Here is a 7,177-nt window from a genome sequence, read left to right on the forward strand (position 1 = left end):
CAACTTATTGCTATGTAACCATCTTAATTATATTTCATATTATTATAGTTATTTAACTTAACATAATATGGTAATTCTACTATCAAGTCATTAAAATTATACCCGATTATTACAGGAGAGTTGCAAGCATTTTATATACTATTGATGTGTCTTTAGAGACAAAACAAGTCACTATTTACGGCAGCTATGTGTCCATGGCGAGCAAATTGGATCGGGCCTCCGACAGAGACAAGTTGGGACTATACTGATGTACCCGAATATGATCGGTACTTCCTTCAAAATCGAAGAATAGATTGTGATCAATACCAAAATCGTTATGATTGAAATAGATTTCAGGTTTGAGTGCAAAATTATGGAAAAAAGTGGATCGAATGTTTTAACTCTGTTGGTCCCTTGATAAACAACAGGAGTATTGTAGAGGGGGTGAATACAATTCTTTTAATTAAATTAACAGTTATTGAAATGCCCCATTCATATCGATTATAAACATTTCATATTAATTGATTTCATTGTGAGGTTTTGACCTCTACATGAGACGTTTTTCAAAGACTGCATTCGTTTTTAAAACACACCATAACCTTTAGTTTATCGATAAAGGTTTAGAAAAAAACATAACATAGATTATCAAGAAATGATAATCTAAAATATATCGTTTAGACACGACCATTACATAATGGTTTACAATAATAATATGTTACATTAAAACAAGTTCTCGAATACAGTTTTTAAACAATATGATACAAGCATGCTGACTCCAAATCTTGTATTTATTTAGCATGCAACAGCGGAAGCTCTTAATAATTACCTGAGAATAAACATACTTTAAACATCAACAAAAATATTGGTGAGTTATAGGTTTAACCTATATCATAAATCGTAATAATAATAGGGCAAAAGATTTCAAATATTTAACCGCACACGTAACCCGTGTACAAAACATGATACACATAACTTGTGTATAAAAATCATTCATATGGTGAACACCTGGTAACCGACATTAACAAAATGCATCTAGAATATCCCCATCATTCCGGGACTCTCATCGGACATGATAAAATCGAAGTACTAAAGCATCCATAACCCGGATGAGGTTTGTTAGGCCCAATAGATCTATCTTTAGGATTCGCGTCAATTAGGGTTTCTGTTCCCTAATTCTTAGATTACCAGACTAAAAAGGGTGATATCCGGTATAATAATCCAACCAAAGAATGTAGTTTCAAGTACTTGTACCTATTTTGTAAAACATTTATAAAACTGCATGTATTCTCATCCAAAAAATATTCGATAGTAAAAATGGGACTATAACTAACTTTCACAGAGTTTTACTTCATCGAAAAAAGACTTCGCCACTGGTCGATTCACGAACCTATAACAAATATATACATATATATCAAAGTATGATGGAAATATATTCATATTAATTTTTATTGACGTTTTAACGTATTAAGTTGTCAAGTTAACAGTCCAAAGTTAGTAGTCTACAATTAGTAGTCCACAAATACAAGTCGTTTTTGAAAGAGGTAGTCATTTCTGTCGATAGAACGACATCTTGATGACCATTTTGAAAAACATACTTTTACTTTGTGTTAAACCATGATTTTTGGATATAGTATCATGTTCATATGAAATATCATTTTTCCAGAAAATAAACTTTAAATTCAAAGATTAAGATAGTTTTTATTTTTCCAACCCAAAACAGCCCCCGGTTTTACTACAACGGCGTATGTCCGGTTTTACGGTGTTCTTCGTGTTTCCAAGTTTTAAATCATTAAGCTTGCATATCATATAGATATAAAATATGTGTTAGGTTGTTTTTAAGAGTCAAGTTATAAGGATTAACTTTGTTTGCAAACAAGTTTAGAATTAACTAAACTATGTTCTAGTGATTACAAGTTATATTCTTCGAATAAGATAGTTATATAAGTATGAATCGAACGATGTTATGAACATCATTACTACCTAAAGTATAGTAGGTAAACCTACTGGAAAATACAAGAAATAATCTTGAGCTTGAATGAATCTTTGATGGCTTGAAAGTTATTGAAGTAGAATCATGACACGAAAACAATTTTAAGTAAGATTACTACTGGAATTAAGATAGTTATAGTTATAGAAATTGAATCAAAGTTTGAATATGAATATTACCTTGAATAAGAAAGATAACCTACTGTAAATAATAAAGGTTTCTTGATCTTAAGATGATTACTTGGAATGGATTTGAAAGCTTGGAAGTAATCTTGCAAACTTGAAAGTGTTCTTGATGTGTTCTTGAGTAGTTCTTTTGTAGGTTGATCAAAGGTTGAATTTATGGGCTAGATTGATGTAGTTTTTGATGAATATGATGAAGAACACTTAGAACATAATCATAGAACAAAAGAGAGTTCAAATGGATGAAAGAAAATTGAAAAATGCAAGTGTGTGTGTGAGTGAAGAAAACGTGAACCATGGTGTCCATATATGGTCACATTATTTTGATTTTTAGTGTAATCATTCATGCTAGTTGCCAAATGATGGTTCCCACATGTTTGATGACTCGTTAAGGCTGTTAAGGAGCTGATCATTGAGTATATATACCAATAGTATATACATTTAGAAGCTAGGTATTATACGAGTACGAATACCGAACAAATACGAGTAGAATTCTTTGATTAAAATGTATGAGAATGCAATTGTAACCAATTTTCTTAAGTACAAGTATTTTGATATATGTCTTGAAGTCCTTCAAAAATGTATTAATATATCTTAATACACTACTTATATATACATATATAAAAAATATATATATATATATACATTGTTTTGAAACCTTAAGTTAACGATCTCGTTAAATGTAATTAATACAATTATTATTATATCTAATGAGATGTTAAATTTTTATGTTATCATGATAACATAGTGTGTTAATATATCTGAATATGATATATAAATATTAAGACGTTATTACAACGATAATCGTTATATATAGATATCGTTTTGAATTCCTTAAGTTAGTAGTCTTGTTTATGTATACAGTTTGTTGTTAATATACATAATGAGATACTTAAATATCATTTCATCATGTTAAACATATATATATGTCCATATTGTTGGGATTTAACAAGTTTGAAACTCTTAAAACCATTTAAGAATCATTATAAAACGAAAGCGTGAAAATACCAATTTTACTTGTTATCATTAAACCAATTAAAGCTAAATACCGTCTTGGATCAAGTTGTGAAATAATGCTTACTAATTAACAAGAAAGGAAGAAAGATTATACCTCCTCAAGCTGAGAAATGAGCTGAATTTGGACAGCAGAATGTTGATGAAGATGATGCAAAATGAGCTTCTAACTTGAAGCCACAAGAGTGTAATACCCACAAGCCCTTTTGCACCAACACTACCTTTGAAAGAGTTAGGATTTAAGACACTTAATTACCTAGATTTAGCAAGCAAAACCTCTTCCTCTCCTCACAAAGCTCACGGCCAGCAGGCCTTGTATGAAGAACAAGAGAGTTTTAAAAGCTTAGTCCCTTCCTTGAGTCAAAACATTGGTTAAAACATTAGCATCTTTTCTTAGGAAGTGTGTAATTGAAAAACACAAGAAAACAAGCATGGGTGGAGTCTTGGAGACCCCCAAAACCGTCCACCCCTCTAGGGAATTTTAAAATGGTGATTTTTTTATAAAACATATCTTGTTATGTCATGTTACTTGTACATTTTTATAAATCATATACAAAATGTAACACAAAGTATTTATTTAACCCCAGAAATAAATAATTCCTTAAGAAATAAATTAACCAAATAACTTGACTCAAGTGATAATATTTTAGAAATCCAATTTTCTAAAATCTAAGTGTCGCGTATTTATTCAACGATCCAATCGTCAAAATTGAATACATATAAGGTGTCGGTTAGCTTGTTATTGGGTATGACCCGACTTGGATCATAACACATTAGCCACATTAATTTAGTATGTCTCTCGGGCATACGAAAAACCTTCAATCTCCCACTTGCACGAGAAACATAAGAAATTAATGCAAGTGATGGATACCACCTAACGACCGTCCATCACCCCCATTATGTTATGACTTTGTGCCATTCAATAACATCATCCCTTTCGAGTTTCCATCTCGAATATGAATAGGTGAATCTTTCATAATATCCTTTCGTCCTAGATGTCATGTTAAATCTAAGAGATACAGAATGATCACTCTCTTTTAGATTTAACTTTATCAGGCCTTAGACATCTGACTCTCAACGAATAAGAGGGACAAATTCCATCTTGACTACATACGTCCTAGATATGTACCTTGCATTATGCCTGAGCTCTTCCTTGTGAACTACCATATTTCAGAATAGCGAAGGAAAGAATCAAGGCACGATACTCGGTAAATATCCTAACCCAATATGTATCTCAGGTCAGAGGATACAATGATATTCGCCTTTACTCAAGATTACATGTGATCAACCACAAAGGCTCCATTTAGTAAATCTTGAGGGCGGGTCTTCCAATATTTGTATCCCACAAATATTTATGAACCTTGGTTGCAACCTTGCCCCACATTCATCACTTGAATGTATACCAATCCAAGTTCATAATAGTCTAAACCTCACACTTGTTCCCACGAATGTGATCGACTACGGAATTTAGAATAATTACTTATTCATGGATAAAATATGCAACATAGGAACATGACTCAAAATAAATTAGTACCATAATTATATTAGTGAGTGTGAACAATTTCGTTCCGTTACAATACTCAAAACAGATCATGACCAATCACTAGAATATCGAAGCCCTAATGCACAAACATGTCCTGCATGTTTTGATCCAATAAGAGCTTCGTGAGTGGATCCGCTATATTCAGATCTGTGTGAACTTTGCGAATACATATCTTTCCTTTTTCAACTTCATCCCTTATGTAGTTGAATCTCCGCTCAATGTGATGGGTCTTTTGGTGAGCACGAGGTTCCTTGATTTGAGCAATCGCACCTTCGTTGTCACAAAAGATCTCAAGAGGGTCTTGAATGGTAGGGACCACTCCTAAGTCGTCGATGAATTTCTTCATCCATGCAGCTTCCTGAGCTGCCAATGAGGCGGCAATGTACTCTGACTCTGTAGTGGATAATGCAACAACATCCTGTTTTGAACTCTTCCAAGAGACCGCACCTCCATTTAATGTGAAGACATAACCGGATTGTGATCGAGAATCATCACGATCAGTTTGGAAACTCGCGTCCACGTAACCTTTTACAGCGAGTTCCTCCTCACCAGACCCATATATCAGAAACATATCCTTAGTCCTCCTAAGGTATTTCAATATACTTTTAACAGCAATTCAATGACTGTTTCCTGGGTTATTCTGGTATCTACTTGTTAGGCTAAGAGCGCATGACACATCCGGTCTAGTGCATATCATTGCATACATGATTGACCCAATGGCAGAAGCATATGGGACTTTCTTCATTCTCTCATGTTCATCTTTCGTGGTGGGGCACTGAGATGAACTGAGAAGTGTTCCCTTTTGAATAGGTACCAAACCTTTCTTAGAGTTCTCCATCTTGAACCTTTTCAAGATCTTTTCAATGTATGCACTTTGATTTAAACCTATCAGTTTCTTGGATCTATCCCTGTAGATCCCAATCCCCAAAACGTATTGTGCTTCTCCAAGATCCTTAATGGAGAAGCATTTGCTTAACCAAGTTTTAACACCTTGCATTGCCGGAATATCATTTCCAAATAACAATATATCATCCACATATAGTACAAGGAACATGATAGTGCTCCCACTAGCCTTCTTGTATACACAAGCTTCATCACCATTTTTAATGAAGCCAAATTTCTTAGCCTCCTCATTAAAACGATGATTCCACATTTTAGACGCTTGTTTCAATCCATAGATTGACTTCTTTAACTTGCATACCTTTTTAGGATATTTCGGATCAACAAAACCCTTAGGCTGAACCATATAGACATCTTCCTCAAGATGTTCGTTTAGGAAAGCGGTCTTGACATCCATCTGCCATATTTCATAATCATAATGAGCAGCAATGGCAAGTAATATCCTAATAGACTTTAGCATCGCCACAGGCGAAAAAGTTTCATCATAGTCAACCCCTTGAGTTTGAGTGAAACCTTTTGCTACAAGTCTAGCTTTATATGTATCCAAGTTTCCATGTATGTCGGTTTTCATTTTGAACAGCCATTTACAATCAACTAGCCTAGAGCCAGGAGGTTGCGCAACAAGTTCCCAAACTTGGTTGTCATACATGGATTGCATCTCAGCGTTCATGGCTTCCTGCCATTTATCTTTATCAATCCTTGATAAAGCATCTTGGTAATTTATTGGTTCATCCAAATCAACCACATAGCAACCATCCATGAGAAACCCATATCTCTCAGGAGGATTACTAATCCTACCAGATCTGCAAACGTCTTGTGTATTTTGATCATCCATCTGATCACTTTCAACATTTTCATGTTGAGTGCTAGTGTCAGCCAATTGTGTATCATCTACTTGATCTTGAACCTCTTCAAGATCTATCTTCCTTTCACTTTTGCCTTCCATTAGGAACTTAGTTTCAAGGAATTCAGCCTTCCGAGCAACAAATACATTCTGCTCGGAAGGATCATAGAAATAGTATCCCATATCATCCTTGGGATATCCTATGAAGATACACTTCGTGGATCGAGCATTCAACTTATTAGGGACGTAACGCTTAGGATAAGCTTCACATCCCCATACCTTTAAGTATGATAGAGATGGAGGTTTTCCAAACCACATCTCATGAGGTGTTCGTTCCACTTTCTTGGTTGGGGCCATATTTAAAATACGAGCCGCTGAGCATAGACAGTAACCCCAGAATGATAGAGGTAACGAGCTTCTAGCCATCATAGATCGAACCATATCCATTAGGGTTCGGTTCCTCCTTTCGGATACACCATTAAGCTATGGTGTCCCGGGTGGAGTAAGTTGCGAGATAATCCCATAACTTCCAAGATGATCTTGGAAAGCATCACTTAGGTATTCACCTCCTCTATCGGTACGAAGTACCTTTATTGTCTTGTTGAGTTGATTTTGTACTTCGTTTTGATATTCTTTGAATGCTTCAAAGGTTTCGTCCTTGTGTCTTAATAAGTAGACATATCCGAAATGACTAAAGTCATCAATGAAAGTAAAAAAGTATCTTTCAC

The sequence above is a fragment of the Rutidosis leptorrhynchoides genome, chromosome 10 (genome assembly GCF_046630445.1).
Source record: "Rutidosis leptorrhynchoides isolate AG116_Rl617_1_P2 chromosome 10, CSIRO_AGI_Rlap_v1, whole genome shotgun sequence".
Lineage (NCBI taxonomy): Eukaryota > Viridiplantae > Streptophyta > Magnoliopsida > Asterales > Asteraceae > Rutidosis > Rutidosis leptorrhynchoides.